Source organism: Gossypium arboreum, chromosome 6 (genome assembly GCF_025698485.1).
Source record: "Gossypium arboreum isolate Shixiya-1 chromosome 6, ASM2569848v2, whole genome shotgun sequence".
Lineage (NCBI taxonomy): Eukaryota > Viridiplantae > Streptophyta > Magnoliopsida > Malvales > Malvaceae > Gossypium > Gossypium arboreum.
The window spans coordinates 28,203,405-28,222,243 of NC_069075.1; positions in this window are offsets into that span (position 1 = coordinate 28,203,405).

An 18,839-nucleotide genomic window follows, 5' to 3' on the forward strand; every position below is an offset into this window, starting at 1 on the left:
ATTCGAGTAGGGTCATTTCTTGAGGACTTACCTCGGATGTTGTCGAACGGCTTTGACGGCTATTCGATCACTTTTCCTTCCCTTATCCAATTGTGGCCCTCTAAGCTCTTGAGCTAATTCAAATAAATTCAATTTATTAAAGTCTCGCTTGCTAGCCTTGGCGAATACACATATCATTGATTCAACATCACATAACTAAGCACTTTAGTCAATTTTCTTTAATTACGCATTACATTCGGCCTTAGCTCACAACAAGGTAGCCGATTACCTAAGTCAAGAATAGGCATCATTAAGCTTGCCTCTAACCGAATGCATGCACAATAATTCCCCTCATGTGGCCGATTATGCTCAGTCATTCTTGCATAAAATCAAAAATAAATTGCAAGATTTTCACATCATATGTGTACTAGGCCGAATGTACATGCAAATTTCACAACATTCTTCAACAAACTTCTTCTTTAAACAACATATTCATCACTTTCTTCATAATCAAAATATCATGTGCAATCATATATACACATATAAGTGCAAGGTCGAATTTCAAGGTGTCCATAGCCATCCAAAACACAAATTTTAACTAACATGCAAGAAGCATGAACCATGCTCATGAATGCATCATGGCGAATACATCACAATCATGCCCCTTTCAACTTCAATCATGGTTAAACAAAAAAACTCAATGTCTTACTTAAAATTGGTACAAAGAAGTTTCAAGAGTATTCAATCCATCATTGCATGCATCATTAGCAAGCTTCACATTTAGCATGCAATGGCTTTAACACAATAACAACTTTGGCCAAATGCCATTTCCATGGCATAACAAGGATTTGAACCATGGCTAACATGCACATCAAGTTAGCAACCAAAACATGCATGAAACTCCTAACACAACCTCATACATACCTTAATCTTGATGCAAATTTAGCCAAATCTCCTTCTAGATCTCTTCTAAACCAAGCATGAAGCAAAAATCCTATCTCCTCCTTAGTATTTTCGCCAAAAGGAAAGAACAAGGATGAACAATTTTTTCTTGTTTTTTTTTCACTTGCACGGCAATGGGGAAAGGATGAGCTATTTTTTGATTTTTTGTTTCTCATCCAACATCATTAATTATTTTATCATTTAATTCATCATGCATTAACAAAACATGTTTCAACATGTTTTCTTTGCCCATAAACCATGTCATGGCCGGCCACTAGCTTGTTTTGGGGAAATTTGACATGCAAGTCCATAGTTTTGCATGCATGCTTTAATTAGTCATCACACATTTCCCTATCGTATTTTCAAAGTTCACTACTAAGTCCCTTCTAGTGAAATTCACCTTTATAACACTAAATCAATCATCAAAATGTCACACATGAGCACACATATATTATAGGCATCAAAATAAATTTTAAATTATTTTTATGCCTCGGTTTTGTGGTCCCGAAACCACATCCCGACTAGGGTCAATTTTGGGCTGTCACATGTGGTTCCAAAACCATTGTTCTGATTTAGCTAAAATCGGGCTGTTACAAAAAGAAGAGGCCCTGAAAAAGACACTTCTGCTGGAAAACAACTAACTCTGGTACTGCCTACTTTTGTGTTTGGGCTACACTTTTTGTTGTGATGTTTTAAATTTATAATTCCCTCTCTGTTGTGTTCGGCTACTATGAAGGATTTTATTATCTTACAAGAATTACATGGTCATATTGTTTAATCTCTATTTTCTCAAGTTGTAATTTGTTAGGCTTTTGGTTAAAATTATGCTCTCTTATGAATTTGTTTTTGATTCAACATAGATGATGGCTACTTTTTGTATTGGAATTGAGGTTTTGGTAATATGTAGCTATAATTTTTAAGTAAGAACAAGTTAATTATCATTTGGGAGTTAGTGTAGTATTCATATTATCAAGTTCAGTGCCTGCCATTTGTGTATACTAATTGAGGCTGAAGTTTGTAGGTGGTTACTGTTCAATCAGCCTGTTTTCAGAACCTGATGTGTAATTATATGCATCAAATCCATGTCAAGATGATCTAAGTAACTTATTCTTTATATTGTCATTTTGATGCTTTCTATTTTGTTCCATTTAAATAAGTAGTAGGTTTAGGAATTTAGTGGTCGAACATGGGCTTAGTAAGTTGCAAGAGATTGAACATCACTATGTGAACTAAGATGTTAGAGATTGCGGCTTAAAATCTTTCTATTGTTGTTGCTGGTAAGTAGTAAAAGAGGGAAAGGGGATTTGGATGTTGTCCAACATAGGGAACTTGCTTCTATAATACATGTCATACCAAATGGACAAACTTGAGGCTAATTTTAGATTAATATTAAATATTAGTTTGTTTGAATGATATTCAAATAATTAAATATTAGTCTATTTCCAAAGATAATTATATATATATATATATATATATATATATATTATTGTTAACCTTTTATCTTATATTGCTTTTGCCTTTCACCTTTAGATCTTCAACAAACATAACACTTTGCATCTTCACGGTAGAGTAAAGTATGTAAAAATAGAAATGGAAAATCTGCACATATCAAGTATTACATATTAGCAAAAAATCAATATTAGAGGAGACTATAAAAAATACAGTATTGGATTGACATATTACAATGTCAATGCTAAACATCTTGGTTTAAGACTGAATTACGTTTGCCTAACCCTTAGATTACTATGCAGACTCAAGCAACTGGTCTTAAAATCAATGGTCATTTTCTTTTATGCAGGGTTTGCCAGAATTTTTGGGTAACCGCACTAATATTGGATTAAAGAGAAAGGGAGAGCTTGATCCAAAGGCTTTTCATGACACTTGTAAGTTGTGATTTCCTCCTGATGAAGCGAAAATTCATGGCACTACTCTATGCTCATCAGGGCAGGAGATTGGCATCCAATTTTCAAGAGAAACTAACAAATCTAAACCTGGAATGGGGTGAAGAGATTTACAATGCATTGTTAACAGCTTTGAAAGAACTCTTTTGTAGTAACTTATTGTAGTATGCTTGTAGTTGAAGTTTCTTATAGTGAACATCATGTTGTTTCTTGAGCAAAAGTTTTAAAGATTTTAGTTTTAAAAGAAAGTATGTGTTGTAGTCATTAGATTGGGTTTTCAAAGATGATTATGTTAACATTTTTATCAAACATTATGAACAGTTCTCTTGTTAATGTTTTTAAACTCAAAAATAATTTAAAATGTGTCCATTATTAGGTCATTTAAATTTTGTATGATCATTTAAGGTAAAAATGTAAATGAGATGATTAAAAAAGAAGTTGAATTTGACATGGTCTTTAGCGGCGTTTGTTGGGAAAGCGTTGCTAAAGGTAATGTTCTTTAGCAGCGTTTATGGGGAAAGCACCGCTAAAGGTCATGTTCTTTAACGGTGTTTATGGGGAAAACGCCACTAAAGGTCATGTTCTTTAGTGGCGTTTGTGGGAAAAGCGCCGCTAAAGGTCATGTTCTATAGTGGCATTTTTCCTCATAAACATAGTAAAATTTAGCGACATTATCTACGGCGGCATTTTTTGTGGCGCTTATCAAAACGCCGTAAATTGTTTTAGTGATGCTTAGCTATAAGCCTACAAAAAAGCCACTAAAAACCTATTTTCCTATAGTGATTGTCACTACCGACATTCTATTTTTACAAATTGGTACCAGAGCTTCTAGTTGTTCATCTCGATCACGGTAATTGAAATAGTTCTTGCGTAAATGGATCTAAAAGATGCCCTGCTAGGGATAGATAATATGCCTTCGACATTAACGGATGAAGAAAAGAAGCGTAAGGATCGAAAGGCATTAATACAATTACATCTGCATTTGTATAACAAAATTTTACAGGATGTGATGAAGGAGAAGACCACCGCTACATTATGGAAGAGGCTAAAACAAATACGTATGTCAAAAACTCTAACCATCAAGTTGCATATGAAGCAGCGTCTTTATGCTCATCGTTTGGAGGAAGGTGCATCTGTGCACAAACACTTAACAGTGTTTAAAGAAATTCTCTCAAACTTGGAGGCCATAGAGGTTCAATATGATAAGGGATATCTAAGGTTGATTCTACTTTGTTCGTTACCCTCGTCTTATTCAACATTTAGAGACATGATTTTACATAGCCGCGAGTCTCTCACAATTGATGAGGTTTATGATTCTTTGACCTCAGATGATAAGACAAAGCATCTCGTGGTTAAACCCAACTCTAAGAGAGAGAGTTTCATTGTTCGTGGGAGACAAGAATAGAATGTTGATAATGATCGTGGAAGGATACAGGAACGGAATCCTCGCAGTAAATCTAAGGGCAGATCGAAGTCTTCAAATAGAGGTAAAACTTGTAACTTCTACAAGAAAGGGCACATTAATTCTGAGTACTATAAGCTACAAAACAAGATCAAAAGGGAAGCTGTGAATCAAAAGGGAAAACAACCAAAAAATTCTGGTAAAGTAATATTGTAGAAGATTTCAGCGATGGTGAACTTCTAGTCGCTTTTGTCAACAATTCTAAAGTGAGCGAGGAGTGGATCTTTGATTCGGGCTGTACCTTTCACATGAGTCCCAATCGGGATTGGTTTACAACTTACAAAATAGTGTTTGAAGGTGTTGTTTTGATGGGAAATAATGTTTCGTGTAAAATTGCAAGTGTTAGAATGATTAAAGTTAAGATGTTTGACGGGGTTGTCAAAACACTTAGTGACGTGTGACATGGACGTGTGACATGTTTCAAAATTGAAGAGAAATTTAATTTCATTGAGTACTCTTGATTCAAAAGGGTACAAGCACACAGTTGGAAGTGGGGTTTTGAAGATTTCCAAAGGTTCCCTTGTTGTGATGAAAGGGCAGAGAAAGACTGTCAAGTTATATGTTTTGCAAGGTTCTACTATTACTGGTGATGTAGCTGTCACTTACTCTTCCTTGTCAGATGATAATATTACTAAACTTTGGCATATGCGCCTAGGGCATATGAGTGAGAATGGCATGGAAAAATTGGGCAAAAGAGGACTTATTGATGGGCAAGGAATTTGTAAACTAAAGTTCTGTGAGCACTTTATTTTTGAGAAGCAAAAGAGAGTTCAATCCACTAGAGGAATCCATAACACGAAGGGAACGTTGGAGTATATTCATTCTGATCTGTGGGGGCCATCCAGAGTGCCTTCGAGAGGTAGAGCTAATTTTATGCTAACTTTTATTGATGATTTTTCCAGAAAAGTTTGGGCTTTCTTCTTGAAGCAGAAAAGCGATGTTTTTCACATTTAAGTCTTGGAAAACTATGATTGAAAAACAGATGGGAAAATAAATAAAATACCTCCGCATAGACAATAGCTTAGAGTTTTGTTCTGATGAGTTTAATAAACTATGCAAGTCAGAAGAGATCGTGTGTGACAGCCTTAAATTGACCCTAGTCGGAAAGTGGTTTCGGGACCACGAAACCGAGTCCTATAAGAAATTAAAAGTTATATTCTGTGTTTATGATGTGAGTAAATGCATGTGTGAAAGTTTCATGCATTAATTTGATCATTTTTATGTGAATTTATTAAAATGGACTTATATGAAACATTTTTGGAAAGTGAGAGGTTAATCTTATAATGGTCTAATAGTACATGCATTGAAAAGAGTGGTTTTGCATGTCAATTTACCCATGATAAACATAGTGGCCCGCCAAGGAAAGATAATGCTCCACTAATTCAAAATTAAAATAATTTTGTATTAACCAATGATTTAATAATTGTAATAAAAGGAATTAAATAAAAGAGAAGAAGGAGGATGGTGTTCATCTTCTTCTCATACCACTCTCCAGCCGAAACAAAGATGAAAAAGAAGGGAAAACTTACCTAGAGCAATTTGGCATTCATTTTTAGCTATTAGGAGGTAAGCTTTGAATTTGTTGATTTGGCTTTATAATATGCTCAGTTAAATTGTGGATGCACTCTTGGTAATGTCAAGAAAGTTGAGATTTCTTATGGTGATTTGAGCAATATGCCGATGATTAAGTGTTGGAACTAGGGGTTATTTTCATGTTGCATGGAACAATGGGGGAATGACTAGAATGGGGTAAAGATTTTTGGATGAGTGGCTTAGAGGCACCTTGTACATTTGGTCAAAGATTGAGTCTATTTAGAATGTTAATTTCTTCCTCTATGATTATTTTCCTTGCGTGTTAAATGGTTCTTGATAAGGCCAAATGAGTTACGAAAGTTTTTATAAATGTATGAAAGTCTTCATGCTATAAAAAAATTCGGTTGAAATATGGAGAATGAGAACTGTCATTTAGGTTAAGACCAAAGGAATGATCAATAGGCATTAAAAGGTTAAATGTGTGAATTTAAGGTAAAAGAACCTATAGGTAATTACATGGGTAATGTTAAAATTAATGTGGTATATTCGCTAAATGGGTGATAATGGTTTATAATGTTGAATTGAATTATGATTATGTACATTAGAATTAGATATAACAAAAAACTATGTGAATTTGGATGCAATATTACATTCGGCATAGAGGCATTAGATGAACATTTGTGGAAATCTCAAAGTCTTGAATAATGGTGATTGTAAGATGATGTAAAAATCATTGAATTATATGCATAAGTAGTTAGCAAAGTGATTAAGCTACCGAATTTAATAATTAACTGAGTTCTAAGCTTGCTGAATTTTGAGATGTGATTGGGAGTAAATTTGACATGAGCATATTTTGTTAATGATATATTGATAAATGTTGAGTTATGATACCATGATATGAACTTAATTATCAAATTGCCGAATGCGTTTATAATTAAGTAAGGTTAATAATAGAGCAATGAGTGGCTAGTAGAATCTAGTAGTCTTCTTGTTATATGCGGCCATGAGATTGTATAATTGGTTTGTAATAGATTAAATGTAACACCCCGTACCCGAGACCGTGGCTGGAGTCGAACACGAGGTGCTAATGACATAATATATTTATTTTCACATCCATTTAAAAAATTCCAGACGGTGCTAAGCGTGTCACCGTCACCTTAAAATCATATCTTGAGTTCCACAACTCGAAAATCAGTTTCGTGATTTTTCCTGAAACTAGACTCATATATGCATCTACAAATTTTTTCTAGAATTTTTCGTCGGGCCAATTAGTACAGTTTATTAGTTAAAGTCTCCCATGTTACAGGGATCGACTACACTGACCTTTACATATTACGACTTGGATATCTCCCTGTACAGGGCTTCAATACTGATGCCGTTTGTTTTTATAGAAACTAGACTCAAATAGGAATCTATACATATATTGCATGACTCCTAATTATCTCTGGTTAATTTATAATGAATTTCAAAGTCGGAACAGGGAATCCAGAAACCGTTCGCCCTGTTTCACTAAAACCTAAATATCTCTTAACATACAACTCATATGACCGTTTCGTTTCTTCCATATGAAAGTAGATTCATCAAGGTTCATTTAAATAATTTATTCACTATTTAATTCCATTCCTACTATTTTTAGTGATTTTCACATCCACATCGCTATCGCTGTCAAGATTCGCCTTTAAGGTAGACTTTACCTATTTCATAGTTTCCATGATTCAATTAGCCCTTTTTGCATACATAGCACAAAGTATAATCATGATTAACCATTCCAATGGCTAATCGTTTCCAAACATTTCCATACCTCTTAGTGATTAACATACAAAACAATTATAGTACTATGCTAAAACGATATAAGCCATTTTCGCATGGCCATCCAAATTTACACAAAATCCATGGGTACATGACCAACAACAAAAGGGTAGTCCTATACATGCCATTTCAAAGTTCAACCAAAATTGTACCAAAAGGGGCTTTGATAGTGTGGGAGACTTCGACTTCCAAAAATCCCGAGTCCGATAATGATGACGAGCCAAAATCTATAAAACAAAGAAACAAAGAAACGAGTAAGCAATTTATGCTTAGTAAGTTTTGAGCAAGGGATTCCAAAGACAACAAAAGCATAGCATTCATATAGCTAAACGGATAATTTCATATGCACAAATTCTCAATATCATACTTACTTCACATTAACAACCCTTATGTTCATACACAAAGATCAACTTAGCTAAAGGGTAGCTCGTTTATCAACCGAGCGAATACTTATTTGTAAGGGCTCAACTAATTCAAAGCACATACGAAACATACCTCATTGTTGGGATTTCACAAGCGTATTAACTGAAATTTTTACAGCAAGTTCATTCATTCCCGAATCATGTACCTTCGGAGTTTAACCGGATATAGCTACTCATTCAAATACCATCGGGACATAGCCCGGTTATAGTAGCTCGCACAAAGGCCTTCGGGACTTAACCCGGATTTAGTAACTCGCACAAATGCCTTCGGATCTTAGTCCGGATTTAGTAACTCTCACAAATTCCTTCGGATCTTAGTCCGGATTTAGTCACTTAGCACAAAGCCTTCGGGACTTAGCCCGGACATCATTCGAAGAACCATGCACACATATATCAATAAATCATGACACATCCATATTTCATTTTCATTACCAAAGCTCAACACAAGACACTTATCATATTTACAATTTCGGCTCAATAGCCACATACAAGAGCATGATTTTGATTTACTTAAGACATAATCTAACCGAATCATAATTTAAGTTCCATTACTCAAAAACTTACCTCGGATGTTGTCAAACGATTCCGATGGCTATTCGACCACTTTTTCCTTCCCTTTATCGGATTTAGTTCCCCTTTGCTCTTGAGCTTAATTTAACAAATAAATTGATTTAATCATTTGAGCATCGAAAATAGGAACTTAAGGTACTTAGCCCACATATATTCATTAGACATTAAAGTCACATATGTACGGAATCATGAATCAAACTCAACACATTAGTTAGTACTCTCCTTAGCAAATTTTCTAAGTCAAGATAAAGCCTTCAACATGCTTACCTATGGCGAACAACACATCAACCTATGTACTCATTCATGTGGCCGATTATGCATGTCTATGTTGAGGCCAATTATATACTCAATACCACACACAAATGGCATACCTTTTACTAACTAATGCATTACATATTATAACTCAATACGCATCCATCCTGTACTCCCTAACCGAAACACCATCATATATAAGTATATACCTTGAGATATTGTATATGTCATACCAATACGTCATGTGCAAACATATATATATATATGTGCAAGAGCCGAATCTCAAAGTTGATTATAACTAAACATGAACATAAATCCAAAACACAAATCTTAACTACCATGCAATAAGCATAAATCATACTTATGGATATACCATGGCCGAATACATCACAACACCATACCATTTCAATTTTGGTCATGGTTAAACAAAGAACTTAATGTCTCACTCAAAAATGCTAAAAAGAAAATCCAAGAGTCATCAATCCACCATCACATGTATCATTATCAAGCTTCATATTTAGCATGCAATGGCATTAACACAAAATCCACCTTGGCGAATATCATCCCCATCACATAGCAAAGATTTGAACCATGTGCTAATTAGAACTCAAGTTAGCAACTAAAACATGCATGAATCTCATGGCACAACCTCAAACATACCTTAATCTAGATACAAGTATGGCCAAACCTCTTCCTAATCCTCTTCCAAACCAAACATGAGCAAGAACTCCTTCCTTCTTCCTTAGAATTTTCGGCCAAAAGAAATGAAAAGGATGAACAAATTTTTTTTCTTTTCTTCAACTCACGGCAATGGGGGGGGAAACACTCACACCATTCTTTTTTTTTTCCCATTTCTTTATTACCCATACTCCTTATTTTATTTTTTCCTAACATACACCATTGTCACAACATGTTTTATGACATGTTTTGCCCATCACTCTTTGTCATGGCCGCCACTAGCAATTAGGGGGAAATTTGACATGCAAGTCTTCCTTTTGATTACATGCACTATTAGGTCCTTATAGATTAGCCTATCACATTTCAAAAGTGTCACACAAGTCCTACTAACTGAATTCACATGCAATCGACTAAATCAAAGCTTGAAATTTTCACATATTCATAATTACATATTCTAGACAATAAATATTACGTTCAAACATTTCGGTGACTCAGTTTAGCGGTCCCGAAACCACTTCCCGACTAGGGTCAATTTTGGGCTGTCACAACTCTCCCCCACTTAAGAAATTTTCGTCCTCGAAAATCTTACCGGTAAATAGGTTTGGGTGTCGCTCTTTCATAGAGTTCTCGGGTTCCCAAGTAGCTTCTTCCATCTCGTGTTTGAGCCATAACACTTTTACTAACGGAACCCTTTTGTTTCGCAACTCCTTCACTTCACGAGTTAGGATACGAATCGGTTCTTCTTCATAACTCATATCGGCTTGAATTTCGACCTCTGATAGACTAATTATGTGCGATGGATCAGATCTATAGCGTCGAAGCATCAAAACATGAAAGACGTCGTGAATCTTTTCAAGTTCAGGGGGCAAAATCAATCGATACGCAACTGGACTGACTCGTTCGGATATTTCATATGGCCTGATGAACCTCGGACTCGATTTGCCCTTACGCTGAAATTTGAGTATCTTTTTCCAAGGTGAAACTTTAAGAAACACTTTGTCTCCCACCTGATACTAATGTCTTTTCGTTTCAGATCCGCGTACGACTTCTGGCGATCTGTGGCTGCCTTCAGACTTTCACGGATTACTTTTACTTTCCGTTCAGCATCTTTAATCAAATCAACTCCGAAAATTTTTCTTTCACCGAGCTCGGTCCAAAACAATGGTGTACGGCATTTATGCCCGTACAAGGCCTCGTAAGGTGCCATCTTAATACTTGATTGAAAACTATTGTTGTGGCGAATTCAATCAAAGGTAAATACCGCCCCACGAACCGCCGAACTCGAGGATGCAACATCTCAACATATCCTCAAGTATCTGAATTATCCGCCGGATTGACCATCGGTTTGGGGGTGAAAAGCGGTGCTAAATGCAACTTGGTGCCCAAAGCTTCTTGCAATTTCTTCCAAAATCGTGAGGTGAATCTCGGATCTCTATCCGACACAATAGAAATAGGTACCCGTGTAGTCTCACAACTCGAGAAACATACAATTCAGCTAGTTTATCCAATGAAAATTCGTTCAGACGGGGATAAAGTGAGCCGACTTAGTCGATCTATCAACAACAACCCAAATCGCATCTTTCTTACTTGCCGACACTGGCAACCCAGATACAAAATCCATCGTGACTCGTTCCCATTTCCATTCGTGTATCATGATCGGTGAAGTAAACCCGTAGGCACTTGATGTTCCGCCTTTACTTGCGACATATTAAACACTTCAAACAAAATCGAAATGTCTCATTTCATACCATGCCACCAAAACGATGTCTCGGATCGTTGTACATTTTCGTACTCCCGGGTGAATTGACATTCGGCTACAATGAGCTTCGTTCGTAATCATCGAAATGAGTTCTCAATTTCTTGGAACACACAACCGATTTCGTACCTCAAACAATCGTCATCATCAATTTGAAACTCCGATTCCACATTCGAACACATTCAGCCGCCTTGCAACCAACTCATCATCGACTTTCTCGAGCTTCACGAATTTGATGAATCAATAATGGTTTGGCCTTTAATTCGCTACTAACACATTGTCGGGTAGAATAGACAAGTGTACATTCATTGCTCGTAAAGCAAACAAAGATTTCGGCTTAAGGAGTCCGCAACCACATTAGCCTTTCCCGGTGATAATCAATGACAAGCTCATAATCTTTTAACAACTCGAGCCAACGTCTTTGTCGCAGATTCAAGTCTCTTTGAGTCATCAAATATTTGAGACTTTTGTGATCCAAAATACATGGCACTTCTCACCAAATAAGTAATGTCGCCATATTTTCAAGGCGAATACGATGGCGACTAATTCGAGATCATGGGTCGGATAATTTTTCTCATGTGGCTTTAATTGTCTCGACGCATAGGCCACAACTCGACCTTCTTGCATCAATACGCAACCTAACCTAAGTAGGGAGGCATCACTATAGATGACAAACTCTTTGCCCGATTCGGCCGCACTAAAATTGAGCTTCACAAATAAGTTTTCAGTTGATCAAAACTTTTCGACATTTTTCATCCATTCAAACTTAACATCTTTTGAAGTAGCTTCGTCATGGGTGTGGCTATCATCGAGAAACCTTTTACAAACCGTCGGTAGTAACCGCAAGTCCCAAAAGCTCGAACCTCAAGAATATTTCTGAGGCTTCCAGTTAAGTATGGCTGAAATTTTGCTCGGGTCGACTCGAATACCCGATGCAGATACCACATGCCCAAGAAGCTAACCTCTCTTAACTAGAACTCACACTTGCTGAACTTAGCATATAACTGCTTATCCCGTAAAATTTACAACACTAATCTCAGGTGTTCAGCATGTTCGGTCTCATCTCTTGAATAGACCAAGATGTCATCAATGAACACAACTACGAACCGGTCCAAATATTGTCTGAAGATCTGATTCATCAAATCCATAAATACCGCAGGGGCATTAGTGAGCCCGAACGGCATCACTAAGAACTCGTAGTGACCGTACTCGCTCGAAAGCGCTTTGGGTACATCCGAATCTCGAATCCATAATCGATAATAACCCGATCTCAAATCTATCTTTGAAAACACCGAGGCTCCTTTTAGTTGATCAAACAAATCATCAATACGCTGTAACGGATATTTATTCTTTATCGTCACTTTATTCACCGACGATAGTCAATGCACAACCTCATGGTTCCGTCCTTCTTTTCACAAACAATACTGGTGCACCCCAAGGTGAGAAACTTGGTCGAGCGAAACCTCTATCCGTCAATTCTTGCAATCGAAGCTTTCAACTCTTTTAACTCGGTTGGTGCCATATGATACGGAGCTATCGAAATCGGCGTAGTCCGGTACAAGCTCAATACCAAACTCTATCTCCGAACAGTGGCAAACCCGTAATTCTTCGGAAAAACATCCAGTATTCACAAACCACCGCAGATTCGGGTTTTATTTCTAACTCCTTATCATCAAGTACATACGCAAGGTATGCTTCGCACCCTTTCTTACATATTTCGGGCCAACATTGATGATATTACAATTGGCAACCCCTTTAAGTCCGTAGACTCAACTCGGATCATCTCGTTATTTGGGCACCTCAAATCCATAGTCTGGCTTTTGCAATTCACAATCGCATCATGCACGGTCAACCAATCCAAACCAAGAATAACATCAAATTCATCAAACGGCAAAAGCATCAAGTCCGCCGGAAAACAGGAACCTCGAATTACTAGGGGACATTTCTTACACACTTTGTCGACAAGCACGTAACGACCCAAGGGACTTGACACCCGAATTACAAACTCAGTGGACTCAATAGGTAGAGTCTTACTGGATGCTAAGGTTCCGCATATATAAGAATGAGTAGAACCAGGGTCAATCAAAGCAATCACATTAGTATCAAAGAGAGTGAAAGTACCGGTAATAACATCTGGCGAGGAAGCATCCTCGCGTGCGCGTATGGCATAAGCCCTAGTAGGAGCACGAGCCTCGGATCTGGTCGTAGTATTTCTAGATCCTCTCTGACCACCACTAGCATTGCCCGTATTTCTAGATGGTCTACCTCGAGCAGTGGTAGTACCCGGTTTCCCACTCTGATTTACATTCTGTTCAGACAACCTCGGGCAATCTTTAATGAAGTGGTCAACTGATCCGCACTTGTAACAGGAGCGGTCATGGAATCTACAACTCCCCGAATGCCATTTACCACAATACTGGCACTCCGCTCTGTCTCGACGATCATTTCCAACACTAGCGATCAAAGTGACTTATGTGCTCACAGGAGGTCGATCGCGATCTTGTCTAGAAAAGCCCGAAGTGTCTCTAGATCGGCCTAGATCATCTCTAAATTTCTTCGATGACTGTTGAAAGGGCTTTCCCGATGATCTCTTACGAAACTCTTTTGCTCCCACCTCAGCTTTTCTTTTCTCCATACTGAGCTCCTCGGCCTTGCAAGCTCGCTCAACAAGTACTACAAATTCTCGATTTCCAAGATGCCAACATACGCTTTATATCATCATTTAGTCCATCCTCAAACGCTTTTACATTACGCCTTCGAAGAAATGCATTCTCGCTGCATCGGCTAAGCTTCACAAATTTTCGTTCATAGTCGGTAACCGACATGGAACCTTGTTTGAGTTCAAGAAATTCCTTCCATTTTTGGTCAATGAATCTCTGACTGATATACTTCTTTCGAAACTCGGTTTGGAAGAACTCCCAAGTTACTTGCTCTGTAGGCACAACAGAAGTCAAAGTATTCCACCAATAGTAGGCAGAATCACGTAGCAAGGAGATAGTACACTTTAGGCACTCATCGGGTGTGCAAGATAGTTCATCGAGTACCCGAATAGTGTTGTCCAACCAAAATTCAGCTTGCTCGGCATCACCACTATTCGTAGCCTTAAATTCAGTAGCCCCGTGTTTTCGGATTCTATCAACTGGGGGCTTATTTGACCTTATTTGGTCAGTTACCGGAGACATTGGAGGTGCGGGGGTTGTGTTTGTTGGGAATGGAGGTTGTGGAACAGCCGTATTAGTTCGAATGTATTGGTTGAACCAATCATTCATCACGCTATAGAAAGCTTGTCTAGCTTCATCATTTGGATTACTAGCATTAGGTTGAGAGTCCGCCGGCGCTGTCCCTTGTGCCGGAGCAGGCGCTACACTCTCAAGATCATCAGCTACCGCTCGGTCGGGATCGGGATCCATTACTATAAATAAACACATTTGCAAATGTCAGAAATCACCACACTATCAAATAATCACATAAAATGGCATGTATAGCTAGACCCAAACGCATTACGGTAGTCCTAGAATCGACTAAACCGTAGCTCTGATACCAATTTAATTGTAACACCCCGTACCCGAGACTGTGGCCGGAGTCAAACACGAGGTGCTAACAAACATAATATATTTATTTTCACAGTCCATTTAAAAAAATTCCAGACAGCTGGCTAACTGTGTCACTGTCACCTTAAAAATCATATCTTGAGTTCCACAACTCGAAAATCAGTTTCGTGATTTTTTCCTGAAACTAGACTCATATATGCATCTAAAAATTTTTTTCTAGAATTTTTGGTCAGGCCAATTAGTACAGTTTATTAGTTAAAGTCTCCCATGTTACAGGGATCGACTACACTGACCTTCGCTCATTACGACTTGGATATCTCCCTGTACAGGGCTTCAATACTGATGCCGTTTGTTTCTATAGAAACTAGACTCAAATAGGAATCTATACATATATTACATGACTCCTAATTATCTCTGGTTAATTTATAATGAATTTCCAAAGTCGGAACAGGGAATCCAGAAAACCATTCTGGCCCTGTTTCACGAAAACCTAAATATCTCCTAACATACAACTCATATGACCGTTTCGTTTCTTCCATATGAAATTAGATTCATCAAGGTTCATTTACATAATTTATTCACTATTTAATTCCATTCCTACTATTTTTAGTTATTTTTCACATCCACATCGCTGCTGCTGTCAGCATCTGCCTTTAAGGTAGACTTTACCTATTTCATAGTTTCCATGATTCAATTAGCCCTTTTTGCATACATAGCACAAAGTATAATCATGATTAACCGTTCCAATGGCTAATCGTTTCCAAACATTTCCATACCTCTTAGTGATCAACATACAAAACGATTATAGTACTATGCTAAAACGATATAAGCCATTTTCGCATGGCTATCCAAATTTACACAAAATCCATGGGTACATGACCAACAACAAAAGGGTAGTCATATACATGCCATTTCAAAGTTCAACCAAAATTGTACCAAAGGGGCTTTGATAGTGTGGGAGACTTCGACTTCCAAAAATCCTGAGTCCGATAGTGACGAGCCAAAATCTATAAAACAGAGAAACAAAGAAACGGAGTAAGCAATTTATGCTTAGTAAGTTTTGAGCAAGGATTCCAGCACAACAAAAGCATAGCATTCATATAGCTAAACGGATAATTTCATATGCACAAATTCTCAATATCATACTTACTTCACATTACCGACCCTTATGTTCATACACAAAAGATCAACTTAGCTAAAGGCGGTAGCTCGTTTATCAACCGAGCGAATACTTATTTGTAAGGGCTCAACTAATTCAAAGCACATACTGAAACATACCTCATTGTTGGGATTTCACAAGCGTATTAACTGAAATTTTTACAGCAAGTTCATTCATTCCCGAATCACGTACCTTCGGAGTTTAACCGGATATAGCTACTCGTTCAAATACCTTCGGGACATAGCCCGGTTATAGTAGCTCGCACAAAGGCCTTCGGGACTTAACCCAGATTTAGTAACTCACACAAATGCCTTCGGATCTTAGTCCAGATTTAGTAACTCGTACAAATGCCTTCGGATCTTAGTCCGGATTTAGTCACTTAGCACAAAGCCTTCGGGACTTAGCCCGGACATCATTCGAAGAACCATGCACACATATATCAATAAATCATGACACATCCATATTTCATTTTCATTACCAAAGCTCAACACAAGACACTTATCATATTTACAATTTTGGCTCAATAGCCACATACAACAGCATGATTTTGATTTACTTAAGACATAATCTAACCGAATCATAATTTAAGTTCCATTACTCGAAAACTTACCTCGGATGTTGTCGAACGATTCCGATGGCTATTCGACCACTTTTTCCTTCCCTTTATCGGATTTAGTTCCCCTTTACTCTTGAGCTTAATTTAACAAATAAATTGATTTAATCATTTGGGCATCGAAAAGTGGAACTCAAGGTACTTAGCCCACATATATTCATTAGACATTAAAGTCACATATGTATGGAATCATGAATCAAACTCAACACATTAGTTAGTACTCTCCTTAGCCGAATTTTCTAAGTCAAGATAAAGCCTTCAACAAGCTTACCTATGGCCGAACAACACATCAACCTATGTACTCATTCATGTGGCCGATTATGCATGTCTATGTTGAGGCCAATTATATACTCAATACCACACACAAATGGCATACCTTTTACTAACTAATGCATTACATATTATAACTCAATACGCATCCATCGTGTACTCCATAACCGAAACACCATCATATGTAAGTATATACCTTGAGATATTGTATATGTCATACCAATATGTCATGTGCAAACATATATATATATGTGCAAGAGCCGAATCTCAAAGTTGATTATAACTAAACATGAACATAAATCCAAAACACAAATCTTAACTACCATGCAATAAGCATAAATCATACTTATGGATATACCATGGCCGAATACATCACAACACCATACCATTTCAATTTTGGTCATGGTTAAACAAAGAACTTAATGTCTCACTCAAAAATGCTAAAAAGAAAATCCAAGAGTCATCAATCCACCATCACATGTATCATTATCAAGCTTCATATTTAGCATGCAATGGCATTAACACAAAATCCACCTTGGCCGAATATCATCCCCATCACATAGCAAAGATTTGAACCATGGGCTAATTAGAACTCAAGTTAGCAACTAAAAACATGCATGAATCTCATGGCACAACCTCAAACATACCTTAATCTAGATACAAGTATGGCCAAACCTCTTCCTAATCCTCTTCCAAACCAAACATGAGCAAGAACTCCTTCCTTCTTCCTTAGAATTTTCGGCCAAAAGAAATGAAAAAGGATGAACAAATTTTTTTTTTCTCTTTTCTTCAACTCACGGCAATGGGGGGGGAAACACTCACACCATTCTTTTTTTTCCCCATTTCTTTATTACCCATACTCCTTATTTTATTTTTTTCCTAACATACACCATTGTCACAACATGTTTTATGACATGTTTTGCCCATCACTCTTTGTCATGGCCTGCCACTAGCAATTAGGGGGGGGAATTTGACATGTAAGTTCTCCCTTTTGATTACATGCACTATTAGGTCCTTATAGATTAGCCTATCACATTTCAAAAGTGTCACACAAGTCTTACTAACTGAATTCACATGCAATCGACTAAATCGAAGCTTGAAATTTTCACACATTCATAATTACATATTCTAGACAATAAATATTACGTTCAAACATTTCAGTGACTCGGTTTAGCGGTCCCGAAACCACTTCCCGACTAGGGTCAATTTTGGGCTGTCACATTAAATTTGTTTATTCAAGCTCAAGGGCTTAGGGAGTCTAATTCGGAACAAGAGAACAAGCTACCTAACCGAATAGTCGATCTGTAACCGTTCGGCAATTTCCGAGGTAAGTTCTTAAGTATATGAGTTTGATTCCTTTGTAAGTTTTAAGTGATTAAACATTGAGTAAATTCAATCATAATAGGACATAATGAGTTGATTTAATAAGATATGATGTGGCCATGATATGTCTTAAACTCAAATGGTAAGTTCATAAGTGTTTGGACTTGGAAATTTAAGAGCAAATTGTAATAATTTGCTTTGGACAGCAGCAGTAACGTGATTTTAGAAAATCACTATAAATTGTTGGTCTGGAATTATAGGCTGAATAAAATATGTAATCAAAGCTTAGTTGGTCTAGTTTCCTATAAAAGAGACCGTGGAAGCAAAGAAATTTCCTATAAAGAGATATTTAAAGTTGTGTGGGACAGGGTCAGAATGACTCCGAAATCCCCTGTTCTGTTTTAAGAAAATCACTATAAATTGTAAAAAAATGGTTACAAGATAAAATTTATATGCTTAGACTCCTCAATGAGTCTAGTTTCAAATGAAATCAAATAGAACATACTTCGAATTCTGTACAATGAGAATTTTGATTCGTAGTGAAGACTGGTCAGGTTAGTCAAATAGTGAAACAGGGGAAACTTTAAGAAAAATCTGGTATTGATTGGCCAAACCTAAA